The sequence below is a fragment of the Phyllostomus discolor genome, chromosome 7, assembly GCF_004126475.2.
Source record: "Phyllostomus discolor isolate MPI-MPIP mPhyDis1 chromosome 7, mPhyDis1.pri.v3, whole genome shotgun sequence".
Taxonomy (NCBI): Eukaryota; Metazoa; Chordata; class Mammalia; order Chiroptera; family Phyllostomidae; genus Phyllostomus; species Phyllostomus discolor.
In genome coordinates, this window is record NC_040909.2 from 74,494,109 (window position 1) to 74,513,020 (window position 18,912).

Sequence of the window (18,912 nt, forward strand, 5' to 3'; positions counted from 1 at the left end):
GTGGTCCTGATCATGACAAAATTATGTATAGAAAGAAGGCTTTGCTTCTGCTGTCTGAAACATCATGACCCCCTCACATGACTTTGAACTCTACCATTGCTCATGTACATATAAAGCCAGAAAAATGGCAGGAAGCATCAGCACAGAGCATGAAATATCAGAACTCAGTTTAATCCTGGCTTCTGTAACTCACAAATAGCCTGGGTGAACTTCAAGCACCTTCAAAAGAGAGTCACAATGACCTCTCTAGCCAAATAAAAGACAATGAGACAGATGAAAAAGAGAGGGTTGTCCTGAGAAACAGCAATATGTTGAAGGGCAAATTTTTTAAATTATAAGACCATATTGGAAGACAGGAACAACTCATATGATAACACAAATATTTTATTGAGTGATTTATAAGAGTCAACATTTAAGTATTCTATACATATTTTGTCCTTCTGAGGTTGGACACTGTACTAAATCCTAAGGATCCAAGACTAATAAGATGGGTCTCTACCTGCAAAGAGCTTGCAGTTATCACCATGGGAATGGTAAACAGCCAGCACAAGTGTGGCTCTTCCTCCCATGCCCCTTTCTTCACCCATGCCAACCATTAACATGCATTCCTCCTTGATAAGCTTGGGTGTAGCCTCAGGATACAATACCCAAATCTACCACTACCAGGCAGTCAGCACTGCTAATCCCCAAAGTACTTGATATTCCTTTATCACTAGACAGACAAAGACCATGACGTCTGTGGGGTGATGTCTGTCTGATACAGTGATAACCATGATAATAATTATTATGGCCCCTAATGTACTTGGAGAGCCTGTTTTGTGCTAGACCTTGTTCCAGGAGCTTGACACCCACCACCTCCTTCAATTTCATTTCTCTGAAGTAGTAGGTTAACAGAAATCTTATGTGGTCATCACTGAAGACTCATTTAAAGAAATGGGAATGAACTCCAGTCTAAGGAAATTAGATGTCCTTCAGACAAATTTTCCACAAGTGATGGATGTTTCACATTAGCAATAACGAGACAGCTGGTGAGATCTTCTTTCCGAGATGTCTTCACAATTAAGAGTCGAGCCCAGCTCTAATGAAAGTGCAAACCTGTCTGAATGAGGGACAAATCAGATGAACTTTCAGATCCTTCTCATTTCTGAGAGCCTATCATTTGTGGTGCTCCAGAATCAAATTTATTTTTTTGCTAAACTCTGTGGTAAATTGTGTTCATTAAATTATCTCCACATCCACTGATACAGATGACAAATTAGTTAAGGCTGGTGGTAGAAGCAAGCAATTTCTAAAAACACCTTTTTTAAATTCTATTAATCACATATCTACATTTTGTGCTGAAGTACAAATATTGTTTAGAGAATTACTCCAAAAAATATTTGAAAGTAAGTATTAGACATGATGCAAAGGTAAAGTCCTGGAATCTCCCACAAACAAATCATTGTAATTTGCATGAATAAATTAATTTGTGATGAAATGCCTTATTTAGGATGAATGTAATTTTATGAACATTTATTCATTGTAGAAATAAACTAATTCTGAAATGCCAGTGATTTAAAAAAGAAAAACAATGACTAACATTAGATATTTTTCTATTTTGATTTCAATTTTTTTCTATGATTCAAGAAAATACCATTTATATTATACTAGCTTTTAGCAAGAAATTGCCTTTTAATGGTTACTATAAAGTCATTTACCAAAGGACCTAGAGGTTTAAATAGGAAAATCCCATTTTATCTCTCATCTTTAAGTAATGACATCCCAACATTAAAAGGCTAACTTGCTTAATTTATAAAGAGCTCTTTAAATCAGTAAGAAAGTGACCAACCCAAGACAAAAATAGGAAAATTCCTTGAAAAAATAGTTAGCAACCACAAAAAGAATTCCAGAAACCTAGAAAGTATTTTCATTCAAAAAGGATACAAATAAAAAATTAAATATCATTTTTTTCTCCTATTAGGAGCAGAGATTTGTTTTAAGTGACAATAAAGTATTTGGCTATTGTATAAGAGACTGGCATTCTCATACTTGTGGAATTATACCTTGGTACACTTCTCTGGAGGAAAATTTTATAATATCTATTAAAAGATGAAAATTTGTGAATGGTGGGAGATAGAGAGGGTAAATGGGGATAAACGGTGATGGAAGGAGACTTGGCTTTGGATGGTAAACACACAATATAATATACAGATAATGTGTTATAGAATTGTATGAGTGAAACCTATGTAATTTCATTAGCCAATGTCACTCCAATAAATTTAATTAAAATTTTTATAGATGAAAATTTGATTTGCCCTAGTGATGCATCTTTTAGGGATTTATCTTAAAAGAAATGTTTCTATATGAGCAAAAGGATATGTGCACACAAGAATGTTCACCACATCCTAGTGTGGGCGAGATAAAGGGGTTTCAGGGAAGGTGACCTCACAGGTGAACTGATCATAAATTCCTACTTGGGCAGGTCTTGGTGGGTAGTCATGTCCCAGGCATATAACATTTTTAGTTAAAGGTTTTCAAGCAAGCCCTGTCTACTGTTCCTGTGCATCTAGGGTAACAAACCTTTGAAATACAAGAAATTATACCCCTCTAAGGCATAACCATGCTAAAGAGGACACATACTCTTATTAACTGTCCTGTAATCCAATCCCCACCTTGTTCCCTCCTACTTCCATGTACTCTTCCTGATCTTCCCTTCTTAATTCCAAATGTATAAAAGAAGCTGCAAAACTGTCCTTCTCAGAGCATTTTAGATCTTGCTTCCTGGCAATTGTCAGTTCTGGCTCAAATAAACTATAAAAATTCCCTACAGGTTTGGATGTTTCTTACATCAACATAACTGAACATAAAAAAAATGGTGTCTTCAGCTGCCTCTGGAAAAGAGGGTGGGGGTTGAGGGCTGGATTGGGGAGGAGACAGAATTTTTGCTGTAAATTTTTTGTACTTTGTAGATTTCTTTGTATTCAGTTTAGTAGCAGAGGCCACAGCTGGAGTGCAGGGTATTATGGAGTAATCTAATTCAAGAAATGCACAGAACAGAGATGGGAGAGCAGCATCTGGGCTCATCTTCACTTCCTTTTCTTTAATCCTGATCACAGTGCCCCTGCTATTTACCGCTGGTCAGGATTGGAGCATAAGGCTCAGGGGAAATATTCACAAAATAAGGGAAAATGAGCAGGGGAGATAAGGGGGCATATCCATGCCATGCTGATCCTCAATGGCTGTGCAGAATCCTGACTGCTTCCTCCTTCCTGCTAAGAACTTTCTGCTCCAGACGTGCTTCTAAAAGTACCTTCTGTGAACATTTTGAGGGCTTTGGACTTTCTCTTAAACTGACTTGAAATTGTCCTGGGAAGTTCCCAGATGTTGAGGCACTGAAAGATATTTATAAATAGCCTAAAAATTCTTTGTGATAATGTAAAACTTTGCTCTCACTGAACAAGTAATCAATCACTATTCTCCAAAGAGCCATTTCTTCTTTGTTAGCACCAAAGCCCATTTTGGAAACTTTGTGAATGTGGCTGTTTTATAAATGAGCTGCCCTCAGAAGGACCACAGCACCCTTAAAGATGAGAGCAGCAGACCAGGAAATGAGGGTGTCTGGCAGGAAAGGACAGTTCCTTTGGCTCTCAGAAATTGTCTTCACTGTCTTTGGGGCTGTGATATTTAAAAATTGGCTGAGCCTCCCTTTGCCCTGGCTGGCGTAGCTCAGTGGATTGAGCTCGGACTGGGAACCAAAGTGTCCCAGGTTCGATTCCCAGCCAGGGTACATGCCTGGGTTGCAGGCCATAACCCCCAGCAACTGCACATTGATGTTTCTCTCTCTGTCTGTCTATCTCCCTCCCTTCCCCTCTAAAAATAAACAAATAAAAAAAATTGGCTGATCAATTCCAATACCCAAAGTATTATTAGCAGTTTAATCATCAACAGAAAGATGGGACTGATTTAGATTTGTGAGGGAGAATATTGCTTTAACAGGAGTGAAGTGCTGTCTTTGTTCAGATGAACCAAGATGCAAAGAGGTCAAATGAAGTCAGCTGCTATTTTTTGCAAAATATAAAAGCAATATAGGATTATAGTCATAATCATAGAAAAAGATCAGCAGCAATTCTCTAGTTGCATTTTAGACTCTGATGAAAAGAAAGTTAGCAGGAGCAAAACCGATCCTTTTTCTCTTTCCCTATGAGACAACCAACCAAAGAACACTGTACTCATTAGCCCCCAACAAACCTTAATAATCTTTGAACATACAAATTTAAATGTTAAGCCTAATTAAACAGATACCACCACCACTTTTCATTTCATGTGTTAATGTGGATGCATACAAGTAATGACTCTTGGGAGCAGAAAAACAGAATTAGCACTTACAAGTTCTAGTTAAATTTTGGCTTCCAAATAGGATGTTTTTGCTTTTCACTAAAAATAGTGAACTTTTGAACTAGAGAAGGACTAGATAAAGTGACCAAATCATTAAAAGGAAATTGATAGGAGTAACACCATTTTGTCAGCCTCTGATTCTTCACAGTCTATCCAGAGTTCTGTGAGCCACAGGAAACCCAGATCCACCAGTGAGACAAGATAAGATAAAACTAAATAATAAATGTAAGTGTGCTTTGAAAAAAAGCACAATGATAATAAAATGATATTCTTATTATCATTGTTGCTGTCGTCCTAATAATACCAGCCCTTGGGAATGGACAGAGTCTGTATGGACCACAGGATATTAAATGCAAAAAATTGAAAGTTTGTGTCACCTGCCATTCTGCCAGGGTTGGGAATGTCAGATGTTGTTCAAAATCTTTAAGACTCAAAACTAAAAATGCTTCCATGTGGAATGGATTTTTTTTAAAGCTCTTGGAGTAATCGAGTTTCACCTGGACCTTATACAGCACACCCAGACCAAAAAAAATAATAAATAAATAAATAAAATAAAATAAAAAACCCTTTATTTTCCTTCAAAACACTGTAAATCAACTGCAACTGCTTAGTTACTAGCAAGACAAGATGTCTCCTTCTATTCTGGTGGCCCTATAGCTTTCTCTCCCTAATTAGAGCTTCCATATTGTCGGGCCATCTGCTTCTGGGTTCTGCCCAAGTGGTGCTGGAAGGGGTATTTTATGATATCATCCTTTCAGTGGGAGGATAAATTCCACATTAGTCTCATCACAGCAAAATGTTTTTGGGGAAGACACACGGACCCTTCATGCTGCTTCCTGTGTCACAGCTAAACATTGCCTCTGGCTGCAGAGATTGTAGCAGGTTTTTTTGTTCATTTGTTTGATCATCTTACAGCCAGCTAGCATGAAAATGTCATATGCAGAACGGATTCTACCTACTTTCTCAACCACTGTCCATACGTTGTCCCCTATTGATTTGCTAAAGAACCTTTGATCTTCCCCTATGTATACCTGCCTTCTCTTGTTTGGTTATTAGGTCAAACCCTGTTTCAGTAGCCACAGGCCCAGACTAACCCTCTGATGCAGCTTCTCATTTTTCCACATTCAGTCCAACACTCTGGTACACTGTTCACAGAGATAGCTCTCAACAGCAACTCTCATTCCTGTCCACACATGTTCCCCCTCCTACTAAGAGGTGAAGTCTACTTGCCCACTTTTGAATCTGGAATGACCTTACGGCTTGCTTTGACAGGAAAGGCATGAAAAAAGTGTCATTGTGCTATTCTGGGCCTGGGCCTTCGAAGCCTTGGGAGTGTTGCTTTCCTTCTTTTCTCCCTGCCTGGAAAGAAGTCTGACATACCCCACACCAGAGAGAGGCTGTGAAGATAGGCTCCGGAGGAGACACCAGGTGGAAGAAAAGGCCACACAAAAACTAATGACTAGGTATGTACATGAGTACATCTGACACCATGAACAAAAAGAGGTTTAGCCAGCCTTCCAGACCCCAGTGTTTTGAGTCATCCCTGATAAGGTACCTGACTTTCGATCAAGGCTTTTTGGGGGCCTCCAGGCCAGGCTGGCTGCCCCAGTCAGCACACACATATAGCAGAGAAAAGCTACCCCATTCGAAATGCCTGAGCTCCTGACCTACAGATTTGTGAGCAATAAAATGCTTCTTGCCATAAGGCCCTAAGTCTGGGGGTGATTTTTCTATATAGCAGTATGTAACCGATACATAAATACTGTAATGATAATTATAACAGCCCTGAAAAAGCCATGCTACCCTGTGTTTATGAACCTTTGGAATGTAAAATGGTTGCGCTTCCCATCAAGAGGTGAAGGCCTGTGACTTCCTTTGACCAAAAGAATGTGGCAAAAGGAACTTTGTGCAAGTACTAGGCCACAAGAGACATTGCAGCTTCAATTCTCACACTTTTGGAACATGGAGATCGCCATCCTGGAAGAACCTAGTCTAAATCAGTGGAGCATGAGAGGTCACATGGAGGACAGCCAAGGCACTCCAGCCAGAAATGTGAGTGAGGCTCTCTAGAACCCTCTCATGTGACACAGTCAGCAGATGACTGTGAACACATGAGTAACCTCAGACAAGACTGTCCAGGTTATTAACCATGGAATCAAAAGAAATAGCTGTGGTAGTTTTAAGCCACTAAGTCTTGGGGTAGCGTTCTGCATATCAAAGGATGAGAAAAAAACTACTCACCTACCTGGTTCCTGGTTAGTTCATCTGGTCTGGGTCCCCCAGGCTTCCTGCCCCAGTGATAAGTCCAAGTACACAGGGTAATGATAGCCTGACAGAGTGGTCAAGGTTCTGACTCCATTTGACTGCTGGAGGCACAGAGCAGCAGCGTAATCTCTAGGTATACATATAGGTCAAGGGCACAGGCCCAGAGTTCATTATAGCTGCTCTAAAACTGCACTGCCCAGAGTTCATTACAGCTCTACCACTGACAACATGAGCAATGTAAGGCAAGTTTCCTTGTTTGCTACATAAGGATAATAATAATAAGTACCCAATGAATTGTGAGCTTTCAATGAAATGATCTGCATAGGATATACTCAGAAATGGTAGCTTTATTTTTCAAAGGCATGAGATTTGTTTCTCTGAAAAGTCTTTACAAGTTTTTATTTCTTATATATATTTTTTATTTTATTGATTATGCTATTACAGTTGTCCCATTCTCCCCCCTTCATTCTCCTCCACACTGCACACCCTCTCCCACCCACATTCCCCCCCTTTAGTACATGTCCATGTGTCATAAGTTCTTTAGCTTCTCCATTTCCTATACTATTCTTGCCCTCCCCTGTGTATTTTCTACCTACCATCTATGCTACTTATTCTCTGTGCCTTTCCCGCCTCTCTCCTCCTCCCACTCCCCTGTTGCTAACCCTCTATGTGATCTCCATTTCTGTGGTTCTGTTCCTGTTCTAGTTGTTTGCTTAGTTTGTTTTTGGCTTTGCTTTAGGTGTGGTTGTTAATAATTGTGAGTTTGCTGTCATTTACTATACATGTTTTTGATCTTCTTAGATAAGTACCTTTAACATTTCATATAATAAGGGCTTGGTGATGATATACTCCTTTAACTTGACCTTATCTGGGAAGCACTTTATCTGCCCTTCCATTCTAAATGAAAGCTTTTCTGGATAGAGCAATCTTGAAAGTAGGTCCTTGCCTTTCATGACTTGGAATACTTCTTTCCAGCCCCTTCTTGCCTGTAAGATCTCTTTTGAGAAACCAGCTGACAGTCTAATGGGAACTCCTTTGTAGGTAACTGTCCCCTTATCTCTTGCTGCTTCTAGAATTCTCTACCTTCATTTTAATCTTGGCTAATGTAATTATGATGTGCCTTGGTGTGTTCCTCCTTGGGTCCAACTTCTTTGGGACTCTCGGAGCTTTCTGGACTTCCTGGAAGTCTATTTCCTTTGCCAGATTGGGGAAGTTCTCCTTTATTATTTGTTCAAATAACTTTTCCACTTGTTGCTCTTCCTCTTCCCCTTCTGGTACCCCTATAATTTGGATGTTGGAATGTTTAAAGATATCCTGGAGGTTTCTAAGCCTCTCCTCATTTTTTGAATTCTTGTTTCTTCATTCTTTTGTTTGGTTGTTTCTTTCTTCCTTCTGATCCACTCCATTGATTTCAGTCCCAGTTTTCTTCCCATCACCATTGGTTCCCTGTGATTTTCCTTCATTTCATTTAGTGTAGCCTTCATTTTTTCATCTAATTTGCCACCAAAATCAACCAATTCTGTGAGCATCCTGATCACCAGTGCTTTGAAATGTGCATCTGATATGTTGGCTGTTTGTCGCTTAAAAGTTTTTGCTCTAGAGCTTTGATCTGTTCTTCCATTTGGGACATTTTTTTTTTTTTTTGCCTTGTTGAGCTTGTTACCAATGAGGGACAGAGCCTTAGGTGTTCACCATTGCGGGTCAGCCCAGTCACTGTGTGGTGATGCTGTTTCTGGGGAAGGGGTCCAAGAGGGAGCAGTGGCACTTGATGTGCTCTCTCTCAGATTTCAGTGGCTTCCGCTGCTTCCCCCAAGCAAACTGGGCCTGCCTGGTGCTGATTCCCACGTGGCTGGTCTTGTGTACATTCTAGGACCCTGTGGGTCTCTCCAACAAACTCTCCCGTGAGGCTGGGAGTCTCTTCCACTGCCTCAACCCCCACAGGTGTTTTCAATCGGTGTTTTAAGACTTGATTTCCCTGAGCTGGGGCCCTGGGCTTCAAGGTCTGTCTCCTTCTCCAACTTCGCCTGGTTTGTCTGCATGTGAATGTGGGACCACTCAGTCGGCAGCTGCCCTACAGGCCTTGCTGGGCCTGCCTGCTGCCACCCTGTACCTGGGGTCAGCCAGCCGCTATCTTGTGCACTGGGGTCCACCAAGCCACCGCCTTTTTTTTTTTTTTGCTACCACCCCTCTCCACCTGGTGCCCGACTCTGCCCCTCCTACTTGGACTGGATGAATGTGCCTAACTCCTTGGTTGTTGGACTTCCGTACAGTTCAGTTTTCTGTCAGTTCTGGTTGGGTTTTTTTTTTTGTTTCTAAATTTTGTTGTCCTTAATTTGGTTGTGTGAGGAGGCACATTGTGTCTACCTACGCCTCCATCTTGGCTGTAAGTCTATAAGTTTTTAAATGAAGTAATATCCTCTAAAAAATATTTTTTATTTTATTTTAATTGTTGTTCAAGTACAGTTTCCTGTCTCTTACTCCCATCCCAGCCCACACCCCAGCCCTCTCCACCTCCCTCCCATTTTCACTCCCTGATAGTTTTTGTCCATGTGTCTTTTATACTTGTTCCTGCACACCCTTCCCCTTTTCCCCTGAAATTCCCTCCCCTCTGGTCCCTGTCAGCTTGTTCTGTATTTCAGTGTCTTTGGTTATATTTTGCTTGTTTGTTTGTTTTGTTGTTTAGATTCCTGTTAAAGGTGAGATCATATGGTTTTTGTCTTTCACCGCCTGGCTTAAAGCAAAATAAGCCAGGTGGTAAAAATATTTTTATAAAGTGAAACTGAGAACGAAAAAACCCACTTTCCATGGTCCTCCAAAGCTTCTTTGGTGAGTTGTTGTGGTAATAATGGAGGATTCTAAAAGAAATGGCCTAGGACATATATTATGGGATAGATCTGTAGGAGGGACTACTTTTAAATGATAATTTAAAATATTTGGGGGCAAAGCTTTAAGCTCTGCTTTAAAAAACAAAACTGTTCCTTCCAGTTGCTTCTTAAACTAAGACTTTTTAAAAAAAAAAAAAGATTTATTTATTTTTAGAAAGAGGGGAAAGGAAGGAGAAAGGGAGGGAGACAACCATCAATGTGAGAGAGAAATATCAATCGGTTGCCTCCCATATGTGCCCCAACCAGGGTCTGAACCTACATCCCAGGCATGTACCCTGACTAAGAATCTAACCAGTGACCTTTCACTTTGCAGTGTGATGCCTGACCATTGGTCAGGGCTTAAACTAGGATTTTTAAAACTTCACACTTCCAGTCAATATGAAGATAGGCATCTAAAATATTTGTTTTATTCTGATGGGACATGACAGCAACATTGATAAACTAGAGAAAGCACACAAAAATGTCAATAATTTGTATTAATTTCTACAAAACAGGTTTCACTGAGGTGATACAGCAGAAAAGGCACAGAAAGGGAATTAAGTAGCTCTAAAAATTAGACAATAGTCATTGAAGATCAAAAATATGTTGAAAAGATGTTATGTCTATACATCATGAATTTGTACACTGGGAATAATGGGCAGAATAAAATAAAAGTAAATGGTCCAATTCTTTGGATTATAATGAGAATAATTCATTTTAATTGGGTTAGGGATTTACACAATTAGTATTGCTTCAACAAATGAAGCTCAACAAAAATGTCAAGATGGTGAATTCATAGTGAAGCAGCTTTTTAAATAAGAGCAAATAATGTGAAAACTCTCTAGAACCAGGGATAACACCACAGTTCTAGAATATTTTTAATAATCGGCATACAAAATGACAAGAAAGAGAAATGTATACCTTTGGTAATCTTAGTCAGTCCAGGCTTCTATAGCAAGATACCCGAGTCTGGGTGGCAAAATGACAGAAATTTATTTCTCATATTTCTGGAGGCTGGGAGTCCAAGATTAAGGTGCCATCCAGTTCAGTTCTTGGTGAGAGCCCTCTTCCTGTCTGTGTTCTCACATGGAAGGAAGAAAGAGAGAGGAAGCAAGATCTGTCCTTATAAGTTCAAACTGCAGGTTTCTGAGATAAACTAATGATTTAGTTTTCATTCATGAAGCTTGGATATGGTTTGTTTACACAGCAACAGAAAATCATCATCTTGCCTTGGCTGGTGCAGCTCAGTGGATTGAGTGCCAGCCTGTGAACCAAAGGGTCACCAGTTCAATTCCAAGTAAGGGCACATGCCTGGGTTGTGGGCCAGGTCCCTAGCAGGGGGTGCACAAGAGGCAAACACACATTGCTGTTTTTCTGCCTCTCTTTCTCCTTCCCTTCCTCTCTCTAAAAATAAAATGAATAAAACCTTAAACAAACAAACAAAAAAGATAATCATCATCTTATCAAATTTCCAGTTGCCATCATTCTTTATTTAGTATGTCAATGACCTGGTGACAGTTCCTTGAGATAATTGTTGATATGTGTAATATAGTAATTCTGAGTAGAAATAAAAGTCATTATCTAAATTTCTTCCAATATTTTGCCCCTGGGGCAATTTTTATGGAAAAAAATTTCCTATTAAACACTATAGCTATATAACATATGTATTGATTCTTTAAATAAATATTCTTACCCTGATGAATGAATTCAACCTTACATTTATTTCAGAAGTATCATTAAGGAATCAATAATTGTTCTTTTTTATATTCTTGCAATGTAATCTTAGAATTCCAATTTATGTTTACTGTGTTATTTTTACTGACTTAAGAATTGTAGAAGTTCTTCATGTCAGATTCACCAGTAACTTTGTAGTGGCCACAAATGCATTGTAATTAAAGGAAAGGTCTCCTGGAAGGACCCATTGCCACCCAAAGTGCACCACACACACTCTACTCTACCAAGTAAAAAGGCATTTGAGAATAACTACAGACATATTTTATCAAGCACCTAACACAATTAAAGGTACAAATCTCTGCAACTAATGATATTGGATGGATGGATGGATGGTGGATGGATGGGTGACAGGTAGTAAGAAGGTAGATGATAGGTATAGGGATAGACCTATAGACATACAGATAGATTTTGTTTGGCAGCAAAATTAATCCAACTAAGATTTGAATTCATTCTCATTTTCTAGGTAAAATTTATCACTGATATTTGATAATGGAGCCCAAATTTCTGCCTGAAAAGACTGCTTTTCTCTCTTCCCTAACACTTTCTGCTCCAGACAAGTGTCTTCATTTATCTCTACCTACTAGTTTCAGATCAGCCTAGACAGGAAATAGTACATACATGTAATTGTTAGGAATCTCTGGCCCCCATCCCACCTTGTGTTTAGCTCTTTTGTATATGGGACTTGCAAGTTGAGTTAGCAAGAACAGTTTTCATAGGTGTTTTTAGAAGAGATTGAAAAGCTTTGTGTGGGGGAAGTATGCTATGTATTCTATTTAACCAAATATTTCATTATGTAATGACCTCTACTGGGAAGAGTAAGAATACCACAGGATCTGACAAAAGAAGCCAATTTGTCTATTTAGTCAAGTGATTGGTTAATTTGGAAAGGCAGTGCTAGTCAAATCTGTTATGCAGATTTGTTACAGCCCAAATAAACTCTGAATATTTATATTTAAAAAAAAATTTTTATTGCCCTGGCCAGGTAGCTCAGTTGGTTAGAGCATCATCCTGATATGCCAAGGTTGCAGATTTGATTCCCAATCAGGACACATACAAGAATCAACCAATGAATGAATGCATAAACACTGTACTTTGCTGAGTGTAATGTGCTCCCATATATAATGTGCACTCACATTTTTGGCCCAAACTTCCGGGAAAAAAATCTTGCATTTTAATTTTTTAATTCAGTTTTTTATTTATTTATATTTAGAAACAAAACCATGATCATATTCCAGGGTATTATTTTGCATATGGATATCATTATTGCTTTCTAGAGTTAAGCATAAATAAAAGAATTAAAAACATTTATATAGACCAAGGCCAAGATGGAGGGGTAGGTAGACACACTGTGCCTCCTTGCACAACCAAAATAAGGACAACAACAAATTTAAAAACAAAAAACAACCAGAACTGATAGAAAATTTAACTGTATGGAAGTCCGACAACCAAGGAGTTAAAGAAGAAACATTCATCCAGACCAGTAGGAGGGGCAGAGATGGGCAGCCAGGCAGAGAGGACTCACAGCAAGGTGGCAGCTGTTAGACCCAGCGAGGCAGTGGATTGGAGACTGGGCAGTCCCACATTCACGTGCAGATGAGCCAGGAGGAAACAACTGGGGAGTGAGACAGACTAAGCAACCCCAGGGTTCCAGCTTGGGGAAATGAATCCTCAAGACTCTGATTGAAAACACCGTGGGGTTTGAGGCACCAGTGGAAGAAACTCCCAGCCTCACAGGGGAGTTCACTGGAGAGACCCACAGGGTTCTAGAACATATACAAACCCACACACCCAGGAATCAACACCAAAAGGGCCCCATTTGATTGAGGGTAGCAGAGGAAGTGACTGAAAACCAGCAGAGAGAGAAGCAAGTCGGCATTGTTCCCTCTTGGACCCATCCCCCCCATACAGCTTGGGTTGCCGTGCCCTGGTGAACACCTAAGACTCTGCCCCTTACTATGTAACAGGTGAGCTGAGACCAAAAAAAAAAAAAATTGTCCAAATGAAAGAACAGATCAAAGCACCAGAAAAAATACAACTAAGTGACAAAGAGATAGCCAACCTATCAGATGCACAGCTCAAAACACTGGTAATCAGGATGCTCACAAAATTAGTTGAATATGGTCACAAATTAAGGGAAAAATGAAGTCTATGCTAAGTGATATAAAGGAAAATATACAGAGAACCAACAGTGAAGGGAAGGAAACCAGGACTCAAATCAACAGTTTGGAGCAGAAGGAAGAAATAAATATTCACCCAGAACAGAAGGAAGAAATAAGAATTCAAAAAATGAGGAGAGGCTTAGAAACCTCCAGGATATATTTAAACATTCCAATATCCAAATCATATGGGTACCAGAAAGAGAAGAGGAAGAGCAAGAAACTGAAAACTTATTTGAAGAAATAATGAAAGAGAACTTCCCTAATCTGGCAAAGGAAATAGATGTCCAAGAAGCTCAGAGAGTCCCAAAAAAATTGTACCCAAGCAGAACACACGAAGGCACATCATAATTACATTAGCCAAGATTAAAGATAAGGAGAGAACCTTAAAAGCAGCAAGAGAAAGAAGATACTTACCTGCAAAGGAATTCCCATCAGACTATCAGCTGGTTTCTCAAAAAAGACCTTGCAGGCAAGAAGGTGCATGGAAAGAAGTATTCCAAGTTATGAAAGGCAAGGACCTACTTCCAAGATTACTCAACCTGGCAAAGCTATCATTTAGAATGGAAGGGCAGATAAAGTGCTTCCCAGATAAGGTCAAGTTAAAGGAGTTCATCATCACCAAGCCCTTATTATATGAAATGTTAAAGGGACTGATCTAAGAAAAAAAGATCAAAAACATGTATAGTGAAATGACAGCAAACTCACAATTATTAACAACCACACCTAAAACAAAATCAAAAGAAACTAAGCAAACAACTAGAACAGGAACAGAATCACAGAAATGGAGATCACATGGAGAGTTATCAGTGGGGGAGTGGGAAGGGGAGAGATGGGGAAAAGGTACAGAGAATAAGTAGCGTAAGTGGTAGGTAGAAAATAGACAGGGGGAGGTTAAGAATAGTATAGGAAATGTAGAAGCCAAAGAATTTATATGTATGACCCATGGACATGAACTAAAGGGGGGGGGGGATTTGGGTGGGAGGGGTGTGAAGGGTGGAGGGGAATAAAGGGGGTAAATGGGACAACTGTAATAACAATCAATAAAATATATTCAAAAATAATAAAAGTAAAATTTAAAAATTTTTTAAAAATGAAAATCTTTAAAAAGTACATTTATATAGATACAGAATTAGTACTATCCATGTATAAGCACATCCTTATTTTTCCCTCAAAAATTTGGGCAAAAAATGTACATTATACACAGCAAAATATGGGTAAGTGGAACAACAAATCAATGTTTGTTTCTTCCTCTTTCTCTCTCTCCTTATTCTCTCTCCCTTACTCTCTCTCTCCAACATCAATAAACATTTTTGAAAAGATTTTATGCAATATTTCAAACTTATAAATTATAAGGAACATAGAATAAACAAATACCCACCACCCAACCTTATCAAATCTTAACATGTTGCCTTATTTACCTCAGATCTTTTTTTTAGTAAGACAATATATGAGGGGGAACCCAAAGACAACTGGGATTTATTTGTAAAAAAAAAGTGTATATATTCTTACATGTTTAAACTTCAGTCAACTCTAAAGTACTTTCCACTTGATGCAATACACCTATCAAGATTTTTTTTTCTACTGCTCAAAACAGTTTTGGACTCATCAATTTTGATGCCTTTTAGTGCTTCTGCCATTTTTGTTTCACTTCTTCCACATCAGCAAAACACTTCCCTTTGAGGACTTTTTTCATCTGGGGAAACAACAAATCTGTCACCTGGGGCAAAATTGAGTAAATAGGGAGGGTGGGGCATGGGGGGTCATGCTGTTTTGAGTCAAAAATTGCTGAACACCCAGTGCAGCTTGGGCAAATGCACACTGAAAGGATCTTCAAAAAAAATTCACTGGAGCTGAACTCAGCCTCTCACAACAATGGCAGCTGGTACAGTGTTACAGATGGGTTCCTAAAACACTCACCTAGCAGGGGAAGCCTGTGAGGGGCCCACCCTCCAGAAGATAATTCTATTTTAGGGGAGTCCCACCTCATATATTTGAAAACAGTTCCCTCCTCCCCTCTCAGGGTGGCACTATTGCTGTTCATCTTCCTCATGAATATACTTCTCCTTCATATGAATATATTTATATATAATAAAAGGTATTGTGTTGCAAGTGTTAAATTTTTACATAAATGGAATTACAAACACATATAATATATACTTTTCTGAAATTTATACTTTTTCTGAAATTTTACACTTTTCTGCTGTTTGATTTGACCTATTATGGAGATGATGCCCCATCCCTTGGGGATATAAAAACAAAACTTTGAGATTTAAAATGATGAATAAATATGATTACTCATAATAAAGGTAGGTAAGATAAAGTTGTCAAAAGGATTCTGTACAAAAACATTTGAAAATCAGCACAAAGGAGAAAATCAGTAGGAGCTAATATTATCAAGCACTTATGACATGCCAGATGCCATTTTAAGTGATTTCTTTAAGTCATTTCATCCTCACAGCAACTCTATGAAAAAATTCTGTGGTCACCTTCATTGTACAGAGAAGGAAACCTAAGCATAAAGATGTTCCCTAGTTTGCTTTGGCAGCCCTACTAATAAGTGGCAGGACAGGAGGCAAGCCCAGTCTGACTCTGCTCTGAACCATGATATGTAGATGAGATTTATCAAGAATTCTAAGAACCATGTGTAGCACCCCTTTAAGTCAATTGCCTTCCAATGCTGGTGCACTTGAACTCTACCAGGCGCCTCTCCTTATGGTTTTCCAAGACTCCAGCCAGGCCCCAAAGAGTGCAGGACAGTGGCTCTCTTTATTCAGAAATTTCACGGACCACAAATTGAGTATCCTCTTTCAAGGAAAATGTCATGGTCCTCTGGCATGAGAAAAAAAGATTTGTTCCCAATTCCAACAACTGGGGCCTGAAATAAATCAAAATAATAATTTCTCTGATGAGTCAATTATCTATCTATCTATCTATCTACCAAACACCTTTATTACATGAGCTAAGATAGGAGAAAAGAGGATTTATTTGTCTTTCCAAACCTTGGTTTTCCTCAGCTAGAACCCCAGCTCCTTGCCCTTTAGCACAGAGCCATCTGCATGGCCATATTGGCCTGGTCTTGAAGCTCACCCTGCTGGAACTGCTCTTCTAGAAGACTGCTGATTTTGGCATTCTTTTTTCTTTATCATATTTTTTCTGAATATTCTTTGATCATTTTTTGTTTAAAATCTCTTTCCTCCTCAGCAGTCAGCCCCCTTCTTGCTGCCCAGTGGGATTCATACCATTGTCCATACCAGGTGTGCTGTCAGCAAGCACCATGCCGATCTTTACTAGAGTCCTTTCATTGTCAGATGCTTTTCACGCAACATCAATGATTCTTGTTCTGCAAGTACAACACTCCAAGCTCCAGGAGAAGTTACCCACATCCAGCCTCAAGGCTCAGTACTTCTCGTTACCTTCCAGCACATGGATTGTGTGTATGTGGAGGGGCCAATGTTAGTGTTGGTGGCAGGGCATCCTAGCTTATATTTTCACTTCCTCTGATGGGGCTTTCTCTTGTCCCCTGTCTTACAGAGCTTGTACTAGTTGTCTCAAGAGATCCCCATGACTTGGCACCTCCTGGACAGTTAATCTTTTAAACAAGGCAAAATTATCTTTTTCCATTTGAAATAATCTTCTTGTGAGGAAGAATAATTGAATGTGCTATGACATCCCAAGTCATTAAATGGAAGGACCTGGCAGTGCTGCCCTCATACAGCTAGGCACTTACATGTAAAAGTTGATGTGCATGGAAGCTTTAACTCTTTAACTATTTGGCTTTAATTCTCAGAGACAAAGGGGAGGTGGACCTCTGGTCCTAAGGAAGAGCAACAAGCAAGTGAACTATGGCTGGTCCCCTGGAGAGACCTCTAGGGAGAAAAGGAAATATAGAGTCAGAGTGCCTGATTTCAGAGTGCTCCTTAGAAAGTAATCCAAGGCAAAACAGACTTGGGAATGTCAGCAGTGTGGGGAATGTGATCTAGGCTTTATGGAAATCTATATTGTCAGCTTGGGCTGCCACACAAAATACCATAGACTAGGCGGCTTAAACAAATTTATTTTCTCACAGTTTGAAGGCTGGGAAGTCCATGATCAAGGTGCTGGCTGATTTGGTTTCTGGTCAAGTCTCTCTCTTCTGGCTTGCAGATGTTGTAGATGGCCACCTTTCCCTGAGTCCTCACTTCTTATAAGGACACTAATCCTATCAGATCAGGGCCCCACCCTTAAGACTTAATTTAACCTTACTTATCTCTATATAGGCCCTGTCTCCAAATACAGTCACCTTGAAGACTAGGGCTTCAACATATGAATGAGAGAAGGGGCACAATTCAGTCCACAGCAGAATTTCCCACAGTATCTCATGCTCATGGTCTCCAGCCACTACATCAGCGACTCTAATGGTGAGAAACATTACCTGTCAGTACTTCATTGTGGGAATGCTGTAATTGTTAGAAAGCACACATTATAGGAAGTCACATTTGCCTCCCTAAAACTTCAGTCTTTGCTTTCCTGTTGTCATTTTAGGATTGCCACCAAAATTAAGTAAGCAAATAAATAAATAAATAATCAAATGCCTCCCCACACAGCAGCACTTTAACTAAAGATAACTGTAGCAATTATGTATCTCAGCCTGTTACCAAACTACAGGGGAGGTCCTGCAGTCCAGCTGCATGCCACCACCCTCCAAGCAAAATTCTGAAAGCAGAGGTGAAAAAGGAAAGGAGTATTTATTCAAAAGCTACACAATTTTTGGAATAACAGTTTTCCTGGTGCATTAGTCACTTAAGCATATCGAGGCTAAAATCTCTAACTCTTGAGTTCCAGCTTTAATCACTGAAGCCCATCAATTAAGGCTAAAATCTTTAACTCCTCAGTTCCCCTATCATTTCCCCCATTAGTTTTTAATTACCATATTTTGCCATATATAATGCGCTGTCATGTATAATGTGCACCCATATTGTATAATATGCTTCCATGTACAATGCACACCCACATTTTTGGCCCAAACTTTCAGGAAAAAAATCTTTCATTTTAGTTTTTTAATTCAATTATTTATTTATATTTAGAAACAAAACCTATTATCATATCCCATATTATTTTGCATGCAGATATCATTATTGCTTTCTAAAGTTGCACTTTTAATGCATAGGCATAAATAAAAGAGTTAAAAACAGTTTTAGAGCTACAGAATTAGTACTATCCATGTACTAATTCATGTACTAAAGTGCATTATACACAGCAAAATACGGTATCTTATTTCTATAAGGTTAGTTTATAAACTAAAGCAACATAAGATACAAAAGCTACACAATTTTGGAAGAATGGCAGGCCTCTGCCTCAGAGACCATTCCCTCTAGAACCCCCAAAGAAAAATAACTTTGCCACCCTTTTCCAGGCCAGACCAATCCTAGTCTGTGCCTGGAGTTCCTTTTCCCATTTAAAATGCCGTCCTTTGGGAACCATAGGTGGGTACGGCAGAATCACCCAGGAATCCTCAAGGAGGAGAAGAGAGCCAGTCT